We start from the raw sequence: 12,722 nt of genomic DNA, 5'->3' as shown, positions 1-12,722 counted from the left end.
AATTTGGTGCGATTATTATTGTTTAAAGACCTTTTATATTATATAAATTTTGATGTCACTTTGACATATTTACTATATGAGAATGAAATTTATAAAAAAATTTTAGTTTACATTTTTCTAGAAAATAAATTATTAATTGTGTAAATTCTATTGTGCGACATAGTTTTATACAATGACAAAGGATTAAAGTGTAATTTTGACATAAAAAAAAATGTTCTATTTTATTCTATTATAATTTCGTTTTAGTTAAATTCTTTATTTAAATAAAAGTTTAAGAAATTTTCTTCAAAACAAAAATCTATCTCTTCCAGTTTAATTAAAAAATGTGTTAAAAAATTCAACGATTTCCATCAAAGCTTTGCAATCGCGCCGCTAGTAAATGATTATATAAATTAATTTTTATGCTCTCAAGAAATTTCGAATCTCTCTCATTATTTACAAGAAATTTTATATTTAATGGAAGAAAACTGATTGAAAATATTAAAAAATTTTGAATTTCTTTCGTGTTTGCATTTCAAATTTTAAACAGAAAACTCAAAAATCCTTAACACACGTTCAATTCAATATAAGTGATTGATTATGATAATTTTGTTAAATTGCTTATGCTAAACATGGAAAATTTTCTAATAAATCTTAAAAGTTAAAATCTATATTTATTTTTAACATTATACTTATGAAGAAATCCCCAGAAGAATACCACATGTCGCAAATATACAACTAATATAAAATTAAATAACCTTGAAAAAAAGTATAAGTGAATACCGAAAAAGAAAAAAAATTAATTAATTAATATATATATGTATATATATCAGTATGTATGCACAAATAAATAAGCTAGCTGTATTTCATCAATAAAATAAATTCATCACTATCACCCCCATGGAATTTTCTAATTAATTTTCATGAGGAATACAATATTTTTGTATATAAGGAAAAATTTAAAGAAAATGGAATTAATATAAAAGGAAAACAAAATTTATACATGACTTTCAAGGTGGCCACACCAAATTTGTATATAACAAGAATTGCGTAAATTTTTATTAATAAACAAGGAAGTGCATTAGAAGCATTTGTAAATTTTTTTTTATTATTTTTGTATATTTTTCTTTTTTTTTGAAATATTTAGTGATCATTTGACATATGCTTTGTCTAACAGCTTAGCAACTACACAAAATATTTTTCAGAATATATTCGACTGTATAAACAAAACTCAATAGGTGTCGCTTTGTATATTGCGCTTAATAATCATTAATCAAGTGAAATCAAGTGAATTAAACCGGGTTTTTTTAAATTTCTGTCGAGCAAGGAATAAGTTTGATGTATAATGATACTGCTAGTAAAGTATTGGATATTGCCAATTTGGGAATTGACAAAAAAACCAACTATATCAATTCGGATATGATTCGGATGAGATTGCAGAAGATATGCTTGACGATTGCGTGAAAGTCGTTTAACTGATTCAGTATTTGTGTGGCCTTCGATTTATAAATGCCAGTCCTTAGACACTTTTATTAAGAGAAATATTTTAGTGATATATTACAAAGAACGTTATTATAAAAATTTAACCAATTTTCGATTGACACAAACCTAGGTTAACTTTGATTAGGTAAGGCTAAGGCGACCTCTATTAATAAATTCAGTTAAACCTAGTATGAATACAAGTTTCAGGTGTGAATTCTAGTTTATTTGTCATGTACTTGTTAAGATTCTTTATACTTATCATTCATTAAATCTATAATAGAATAACGACAACAAGAATTTTGGTTTCCACCATCTTAGGACTGATATCAAGCTATAGAAAAAGGTCACGACCTCCTCTTCACTTTACGGCATCACGACAGTCTGTAGAAATCATTTAGACTAAACTGCACTAGTATCTATTCGTTGAATCGATATAAGTCTCATTATTCCAAGCACGCCTAACCTTGGCTATATGGCCTAACCTTTCTAGCTTGACAACATTAACGGTAAACTATTTTTTATACCATTTTATAAATAACACTGTGGGTGGCCAATTAAATTAAAAAATTTTTTGTTTATTTTGTTTCAATTTTTTTTCTCAGAAAATCAGGATTACCCATCCAATTATTTTTCCATAAAAATTACTAATTTTACTCGCTCACTTTTATTTTCTATTTCTCTTTTTTTTTTTTGTTTTTATTTTTCGTTTATGGAATTAATTTGTTATTTTATTTAATTGATTTTTTATAGTTTCATTTGTTTTATGTTTTTTTTTAATATGAACTCTTTCAGTATTTAATTAGTCTTTAGAGATTAAATTGTAACAATAGAATCACTAGTTCTGAACAAAAGCAAAATAAGTTCGCAATTAAAATTTTTACCTTTTTATAAAAAAAAAGCAAAACATTAATTTTTAAACTTTATATTTGAGTTTACAAAAAAAAAACCACATGAATTTTTATGTACAGTCATACCGTATACCGTCATACTATTTTAAATAAGAAGACAACAAAAAAAACAACTAGTAAACAATTAGATTAGTTGAACTACTAACTACTGCATTTTAGTAACGCTTCGTTAAATATTTTACTACAAAGAGCTATTTAACGCGCTTATATTATAAAAAACAATAACAAGAAAAAAAAAGAGCAGAAATAAATTTTATAAGAGTTGATTATTTACAAAGTCAAGGTTATCATTTTATTTTTATTGGATTTGATTTTCTTTTTTCTTTTTTTTTTTTAAATTAGCGCAAGACACAATTTTAAGAAATACGTAAATATAGAGTAGTAGAAGGCACAATATTTCATTGAGTGTACAATTTACTATCACTGTCAAGTTCGTTTGATGGTGACTGCTATAGCATTTCTTAATTGTCAATATCAAGGATGGGGCCATCTCAAATTATGACAACTTATTAATTGGTATCGATAAAGACTACATTTCGTTAAAACAAAAATATTTCTGACTTCTTCAAATAAGTGAGGTTATTAATCTCCTCCAGCCTTGACTAAACCCAGTTCTAACCCCCTGAACAGCCAAATTTTGCAAATTTTTATGTGAAGCTTAAAAGCTTTCTGGTTTTTAGCTTCATCCTTACACTATGCAATATTACATAAAACTTTTTTTAAAGGCAGTTCTAATATGTACCAGCTCAACCAAATTTTCTATTAATAATTCTTCATTATTTTCATATAAAGAATTTATAATTTATATTTGAGGAATTGTTATACAAATTTAAAAAAATTAATTTGACATCAAGTTTAATAATAAAAATTTTCATAACTACTAATTAAAAAATTTCAACTGTTTAACAACTGCTGTCAAAAAATGAACAGATTTTTATTAAATTTCCCAAAGGAAAAACAAAGAGTAATTAATTGTCAGGATAAAAATTTGATAAAATAGTTATTATTAATTTATTAATTTGATTGAAAATATCATTAAAATTTGATTCGGCGAAAACATTGCATCTAATATTAAATTTCTTTGACAAGACTGACATTTGATGAAAACAATATAGAAAATCGCATTAATATTATATGTCATGTTATCTTTGACACATTGAGTTTTTTTTTTTTCTTAGTGAAGAATTAATGGAAGTGTCAAAATATAAGATGATTTTAGTTTTTTTTATTATAAAACAAATTTTAGCGAATTGCAATTAACAATTTTATTAACTTGCAAAATTAAAATACAATTTTAAATTACGAACACTCTGTATATGAAAAAATAATTCAATTTAATTTATTTTAAAATCGCAAAAATAAATTAATTAATTAAAATGTGTAAGTATTTATTATTATGATGAGTTTTATTTTAAAATTTCCATAAATAATTCTGTGGTGAGCATTCAAAGTAGCATAAATCCATTTTTTTTTTAAATAATATTATTTGATAAATGTAATGAACAAAACTCGTGCTCCAGGTTCTGCAAAAATAATATAAACAAATTGCATTTAGAACCCCTTTAAAATTTAATTGATGAAATTAGTATATAACCGAAACCATTACAAACCGCAACTGTTACTACCACAATAATGTTGGTTGTTGCTGCTTTATAAATTTGCATTGGTACTTTTTTGACCACAAAGATGAATCGCAGTTCTTTTAACTGAGCGCATTGCATACTATAGCGAGCCTGGACCAGATCAGTATCTTAAATTCGACTTCGTTTTAAGAAAACAATCAGGGGATTTCCCTAAAACTTTATACATAAGTTTAAACTAATAGTTGGCTGAATTGAAATGACCGCAACTCAAATGAGAAAATAAGCCCCCGTTCTTTCAATTTCTAAAAATTTAGCAAACCCAATTGATGTCTAAAAACATTAATCTTCTGCATGAATTGCTAGATTATACGCAACTCTATAATTTTATTCAGTTTTTTCTTTTTCTTGAAAATTTTACTTTTGGAATTATACTCTTTTGAACGCCCACCACAGAATTATTATATTAAATTTTTTCACTCAAATTCACATACACCACACTATGCATATGCACATATACATATTCATATATGGCATTATGAACCTACAGACATACATTTTATTTGTGTTTTAAATGTGATAATATTATTTTTTTTCAAGTTCATTAATACAATGCAATTTTTATAATAAATAAATATACAAAATAAAATGCAGTAAATTAAAATAATAGAAAAAATAAGAAAAATTAAAACAACAAAAACAAAAAGAGTGAAGGAGCAAACAATGAAAAATTTTTAAGCTAAAGCTTTAAAAAAAGAAGCAAAAGAAGAAGAACTGGACAGAAAATGCATCAAGAATTAAAATTTATTTGATTCACTCGAATAAACATCAAAGACCATTTGATTTATTAATTGTGTTGCGTACTATATATGTACTTTTAATATAATATACGTGTATACTTGAATGTGTAATGTACAGCGATCTACGTATATGCATATATAAATTACAATTATAATTCATAGATGGCATTTTTAAAGTTTATTATTCGCGCGCTTTATATAAAATATAATTCGCTTTGTTTTAAACATTGGAAAATTTTATTCTTTCATAGAATTTGAACTTTTCTAAAGATTTAGATTACGATTTATTACATTAGTATACAATGCTATGCTTGAATGTATATGCTTAAAAGTATACATATATAATATTAAAATTTATCTATAATCAGTATTATAATTATGTGTTTGTATGTGTGTATGTATTTACGCTTCTATTCTATAATAACAATATATTAAAGGGTGATTAACGAGATGTCCTGGAATTGTATATTTTATTTTTCTCTGTGTTTTAATTTTTTATTGTCCAATTATGGTAATGCACTTTGGATTAACTCTTTTTCAATATATATATATTGTACGAGTATATTTGAGAATTGTAACAAATTTTGAAATAGTCTCTTTTTGCAATTTATTTATATATATATAGAAATATACTGAATCAGAAATATAAGGGTTGCTGTCTCTGAAAGTATTAAGGAAAAATTTAATATAAAAGTATGCAAATTTTGAAATATTTCAAATTCAAATGGTTTCTAATGCAATTCATTTAAGTACTGTGATACGAAAATATCATATTATCCACATACAGTCCAACTCCCTTGATTTGACACCTATTTAGGTATGTCTCCCTAACACCTATTTAGATATGTTTTTTTAAAATTTGAACCTCCAAAAGCATTTTCAAATTTGTTCGTGCTGAAATTCCTTTGAGTGTACAAAATTTACTTCTTTGAGACTTTTGCAAAGAAAGAATAAACGGTAACTCTAATTCTTATATTGGTATACATATATATTATATACTAATGAAAATAGAAATTATAATGATTATATCAAGGATTTTGAAAAAGGGCAACAAAAATGTGTGTAAAAGTAATTGCTTTAAAGTATAGGATAAAAGATTGCATTACTTAGCGGTTATATAATCAAAAATTGGTTTTTTTTTCGTATATTACACAATAGCAATTCTTTAAAGATCTTAAATAATATTTTTCTAATTAATATTAATTATAAATGAATTAAAAATAAATTTTGTGCAAAAAGTTGAAATAAAAATAAAGAATAAATAATAATTTGAATAATTAAATGTTAAGCATCGTTAAACTACATATAGATTGTTTTTTCCATTTATGTAGTTTAATGATGTGCACCGCGGAAAAATCAAAGATATTAAAATGTCCTTTGAAAATTTTAAAGTTCTACAATAACCGTAATGAATAAAAGCATGTCAATCATTGAAAAAATGATGGTTTTCAGTAAGTTAACGGAATTATGCGACATAATTTTTATATATTAAATTTTTTACATGGAAATAACTACTAAAATTTTACAGAAAACAAGTTCATGTCTGTCTGGAACGGGAAATATAAGGAGAAAGAACCGAAAACGAACCTATGTCTGTCTGGAACGCGAAACATAGGGTAAAAGAACAAAAAACGAATTTGTGTCTGTCTGGAACGCGAAATATACGGAAAAAGAATAGAAAACGAATTTTTGTCTGCCTAGAACCCGAAATAGAAATAAAAGGAATAGATAACGAATTTATGTCTATCTGGAACGCGAAATTTAAGGAAAAAGAACAGAAAACAAGTTCATGTCTGTCTGGAACGGGAAATATAAGGAGAAAGAACCGAAAACGAACCTATGTCTGTCTGGAACGCGAAACATAGGGTAAAAGAACAAAAAACGAATTTGTGTCTGTCTGGAATGCGAAAGATATAGGGTAAAAGAACAGAAAACTAATTTATGTCTGTCTGAAGCGCGAAACATGTACGGAAAAAGAATTGAAACAAATTTGTGTCTGTCTGGAACGCGAAAGATAGGGTAAAATAACAAGAAAACGAATTTGTGTCTGTCTGGAACGCGAATTTTTGTCTGCCTAGAACCCGAAATAGAAGTAAAAGGAATAGATAACGAATTTATGTCTATCTGGAACGCGAAATTTAAGGAAAAGGAAGAGAAAACGATTTTATGCCTATCTGGAAAGCGAAATTTAAGGAAAAGGAAGAGAAAACGATTTTATGTCTGTCTGGAACGCGAAATATATAGGGTAAAAGAACAGAAAACGAACTTATTTCTATCTGGAACAGGAAATATAAGGAAAAAAACCGAAAATGAAATTATCTTGCTCTGGGATGCAAAATGTATGAAAATTGCGTAGAATTTTTATTTATACGTCTGTCAAGAACGCAAAATATGTATATGATGTATATGTAAGTTTCACTATTACTCTACTACGTTCTGTTGTTCTACACTGAACCTTTAATATCACCAAATCACTGAAAATTTCATTTAATCAATTTATGATTGAGGAACTCATTAAAAATTTTACAACTTCTGAAACTATTAATTTTCAAAAAAAGACGTCTATGTCAGAATATCAACAATCCAATTAAAATAATATTAAAAATTTTCTAAGCTGATAATGAAAATATTATTCTGTGATTGGAATCAGTAATTGCGAGAAAACGCCTTCACATATGATTACATGGACATATTCAGAATATTATTTTTCATATACGTGTACACACATACACGTATTACATAGAGAAATAAATTATATAATATGTTAAAAATTTTCTCTTTTCAATATTCAAAATTTTTTCATTGATTTTTTTCTTGTTTTTTTTCTCTTAACCTCTACATTTTAAAAATAGCTTGGTCATAAACTTCCTGGCGCCATTTATCAAATTAATTAATATTCAACTTCAACCGCTTAATTTGTACACATCAGAACATTTAAATTCAATATTTATACACACATATACTCACATATACTTACATATATGTATGGGTACATAACTGTAGAACAATATTCTGTTTTGGAGAGTTCAAAAATTTGTAGTGCAATCACATTATTATTCATATTGCGAATGAAGCTGTAAAAAGTAAAAATTAAAAATTTTTTTCTAAATTTTTAATGTTTTTGATAAAACTTTTTAATTGGTCAGTCTACAGAATGTCTGAGGATTGAAGAAAATTATTTTAAGTTAAAATGTGTGTATAGAAATAATTTTTCACGCATAATATTAAAATTTATGCGTAAACGCACGTTACTGACTTTAGGTCATAATTCGAGTTTTATTGATTTACTTGCATGTTAATTTTACTTGTAGTTTTCCAAACTGCTTTCATCAACCTTTTAAAATATACTTTGTGATTGTACAAAATAAAATATGTACGCCCATTTTTAGGTTAAAGTGCGTGTAAATAACTCTTGACCTTTTCTTTTCTAAAGGACCTAATTGAAAAAGTAAGGAATGAATAAAGTGTATAACAAGAAATACAAGGTTTTCCTTCCAACCAAACAACTGACATTAAGAAGAAAGAGTGGTTCAGCTGGAAAAATTTGGGGAGCACCGTTAAAACTAAGTTATTACGTGACTGGTCTACTAAGTGAATGAAATTTCAAATTTGAAATTTGAAGACAGCTATCTGTGTCAGGCTGAAAGAAATGAAAATCTGTGTACGTGCAAAATCAAACTCAAAAGTTTGTTTTTGGATGATACCGAATTTGTCGAATTGAAATTCTGGATTCGCGTTTTGAACCTAATATGCAAACTGAAGAATATAAAAAATTTTTGGTATGAAAAAAATCCCATTTAAATTGTAATATACAAGTTTCGAAAGCCTGAGTCTCTGGATTACCAAAGTCATAGCCTATATTGATCTAAGGTACATATATAAATTATCACAATTGCCTCTTGTATTAAATTATAATTGGAAGTATTACGGGTTTAGCTTAGAGCAGTATTTTGAATACAGCAAATACTGTAAATTCTAGGCTTAAATTATAGGCTTGCGTGATTAAAATTGAATATGGCACTAATTTTTCAAGTTTCAAAATGAAATTAACGCTCGCCGTAGACATCAACCTTGATATACAAGGTTCATGGACATCAATAATGAACTGCGGCTCAGGAATATTTGTACGTATTCGTATACCATTTGTATAACCTTTTACCAAAGTCAATTATTTATTTATTCATTTAATATAATGTATTAATAATTAAAACATCAATTTATTTATTATTAACTAATCGCATGTACAAAATATTATTCTTTAAAAATATTCAAAATAAAATGCACATTCAATGTAGAAGGATACTAAAATTTCGTGACAAACTCATTTCACCAACTTTAAACGTATACAAAACACATAAGAATATTATAATAAAAAAAACTGTTATACAATAAAAAAAAACATTTTCTCCTCTTCCTTGTCTACCTCATATTTAAACGCTTAATTTAGTATTACGGACTATAAATTTGCGTATTTTAATTTTCAATGTGATTAGTTTTGTAAATTATTTATTGTTGCCCATATATTAAAAAATCATCTTTTATTGAATGTAGCTCTAAGCAATCACGAATTTTCTCTTTAAGGAATTCGTTTTGAAGCAACCATTTAATATACTTGTGTATGTGTATTGTATAAACGTCCGTGTTTTTGTATTCGAATAAGCGAATTTAGAAAAATCTAGAACATTTATTGAAAAATTTATACTGTGTGTAAAACAATTGTATTTTTTTTTAATTAAAATCAATAATTGTATTAGAATTCATTAGTTCAAATGTTAAATATGTATATAAATTTTACTTATGATCCGGCTCCGCCGTTCTCAAATGATTAATGAAAATTTTTTCATTCAACTATAAAGAACAAATAAAGAACGTTGGCAAGATGCAAAGCAGGTACTCGTAAATAAAGAAAAAAATTTTCTCCTGGATTCGAACTTGTGACCTAATACTTTCAAAGCGGATGCTGTATAACAGCCTCTATGGATGATCTGTGAATCTGGAATCTGGATAATTTTATTAAATAATTTTAATATTGAGTTCCATGAATGACCGTACATTTGTTTTTTTTTGTGTTACTTTTTTGAATCATTCTTTTTATTTTGTGAATTAATTTGATAAATTATTGCAAATATTAACAATTTTGACCCGCAATATTAAACAATGTTCGAATTCCGAAAATTCTCTTCGTCTAATTACTCTATACAATATGAATGACAATAAATTATTTCAATTATTATTATTTTAGTCAACCATACTACAAAACTCTCATTAGCATACTATTAATAATTTTGTCATTATCGTAATTTGTCATTATCCGATTCGGAGATATAAAATATTGTTTCTCTTCAAAATCATGGAAAGAGACAAAAACATTTGAATAATATAAGAGTCGTAAAATTCGATAATATTAAGTTATATGTTAATGGTTCTCTCTTAGATGGCTCTCATATGTGTGTATATAATATAAATGTTTTCTAAGGCATTTAAATCAAGTCCAAATATTAATTAATTAAAATTTTCCTTATTTATTACAACAATTATAAGCAAAATATTATATTTAATTGTCCTAGCTTCTAAAATATCAAAAATCAAATCGTGGATTTATTACAAATTTCTTCAACAGCATTTTTGATAAAACTCATAAATAAACTAAGCGTATGTATAGAAGATTTTATTCAAATTCTTTTATAAAATAAATTATTTTTTTAACAAAAATTAATATACTGTTTGTAGTTGTATAAATTCGGTCTAATATGGTTTATAATCCCTTAAACGTATGTCCTTGCCATTATTTATTTATTTATTAAAACATCATCTCAGAAGAATTTAGGTTGGACAGAGTTTGTTAGCATGATTCGATTTACAATATTGTAAAAAATAAAAAAATTTAAAAGTATTTGATTGCATAAGTTAGTGTAAGAAATTAATTAGTAGACAAAAAATTAATTAATACTGCAAGAGCAGACAAATTTCTTCAACTACTTGGCAACTGGTTGTATTGCGTTATAGAAGTATTTAAAACAGCAGCAAGACCACGTAAGCTTCGAGAAGCGTATGTTCTAAACTGGTTGACAGCTCTTGTATTATAATGATGTATATACGACCACAATTTGCAACTAATTCGACATTGTTTTTCATTTCGTTCATTTGAATCTTATATTCATAATTTAATATTCATAATTTTGGTTAAGTGTTTTATAATTTATTATTATTTAAACATTTGACATTATTGTATCAGTATCTTGATACAGGGGTATCAAAGTACTCTGTTAGAGATTTTTCTAAAAATGCCTGCAGTTCTATTGATTGTGTTCAATAAATTACTTTTGTATAAAAGTTTCAATTCATACTTTTGTAGCTACATCTCCTTCCAATATGTGGCTCCTCTTCATTCTAATTTCTTGGTTATTGTATTTTATTGTAAACAATTTTAATAAGCTTCAACATATCCAGCCTTAGTCACAATACATGACAGCCTTTAGAATGACACATACGTACGTAAAATAAAGATGATTTCACAAAGCTAAAACAAATTAAAAATTTTATTTCAATTTATTTTATTTTACTTTTATTTTTTCATTGCCAATATAGAAAAAAAAATTACCTTCTAACAAGCTCATCATACTTACATTTATAGCGAGCACAAAATAATTGTCAAATTATTCACTTGGATTGCATTTAATTTTCAGTATTAAGTACATAGAATAGATGAAGTATGTATCGCACACCAACACACACATACATAGACGTCATGTAGAATTACGTGCATATTAAAATTATGGTGTGCATATTGTGCTGGATATTGTAGTTTACTATTTATAATATAATAAAATAATTTTTCATTTAGTTTTTATTTTATATTAAAAATAAGAGAAAGAAAAAAAATTTTTGCGGTTTTCCACACACAATTACTATCGCATTTAAGCGTTAATTTGCAATATTTTCTTTTATCTTTTTTCTTTCATTATTTTTTTTTTATCATTTTATTTATTTTAATTTTTTTTCATGTAGTTTTTAATAAAATTCAGGAATTTATTTAATTTTTAACTCTACTTGAGTTATATTAATTTTTTTTAAATACTACTACGAAAGTTAAATTTCATAATTTCGGAAAGTTTAATGGCCAATTTGGCTGTCATTATAGTTGAATGTTGCCATAGTTTCAATACGCAAATTCAATACGCATTTTCTTTTCAAACCGCAAATTCTTCTTTGCGCTATTACAGCTATTACAAAAATGTTCACAATTTTAAGTAAAATATCTTATCGTAAAATGTAAATGGACAATTATATATAAAAATCTATATATGTATTGAAATTTAGAGTAATGAGAAAAAATTGACAGTAGACGAACAACTAACGTACTGTCGTTGTCGCTGTTAATTTTTTTAGTATTCAGTATATCGAAAATTTAATGGCTGTATGATTCTAAAACAGCATATCCGCTCAATGGAATTCCTTACATCGGAAAAGAAGGTAACAAAACTGGTATTGCTCAAAATGTAGAGATTTAACTTTGAGCATCGTACTTTGCAACTGGACGTAAATTACCATAATAGAATAATAATATACAAAATATAGAGATTGATGCTTTTCAAGTAATCATTCATGATTTTTAATCTAATTTTATCGAACCCGCAGGAAATAATGATGTAATCAAATCGATTCTCTCTTTGACCGGAAGTTTATTTTTGCTCTCTCAGATTGTTTCTGCTTATATTAAAACTTGAATGACACTTCTTCATTAGTTCAGTAAATTTGACAATTTTTCTATGCAGACAATCACGCCGTACTGTGGCAATTTTAAGAAACGATGTAAATTTTAACACAATATTAAATTTTTTATTTTTTAATTTTATTTTTTATGTAATTAGTATCACTAATTAAAAATTAACCAAGGCAATAAAAAATAAAAACTAAATATAAATAAAATATACATTGTTATATACTCACTCACTTACTTAATATTATGTAAA

The 12,722-nt window shown here is 25.9% G+C and overlaps 1 long non-coding RNA gene across 1 annotated transcript in view; it reads right to left on the bottom strand.

Moving 5' to 3' along the window:
- The window catches only part of LOC129607463 (uncharacterized), a 57,931-nt gene extending 55,451 nt beyond the window's left edge, over positions 1–2,480 (bottom strand). Inside the window, exon 1 of the long non-coding RNA XR_008696815.1 lies at positions 2,343–2,480. This is a non-coding gene — a long non-coding RNA (uncharacterized LOC129607463). The remainder of the gene's footprint in view (positions 1–2,342) is intronic.
- Positions 2,481–12,722: the final 10,242 nt, after the last annotated feature.

The sequence above is a fragment of the Condylostylus longicornis genome, unplaced genomic scaffold (assembly GCF_029603195.1).
Source record: "Condylostylus longicornis isolate FDR11 unplaced genomic scaffold, ASM2960319v2 ptg000027l, whole genome shotgun sequence".
In the NCBI taxonomy this organism is placed as follows: Eukaryota; Metazoa; Arthropoda; class Insecta; order Diptera; family Dolichopodidae; genus Condylostylus; species Condylostylus longicornis.
This window is presented reverse-complemented; position numbering and strand designations above follow the sequence as displayed.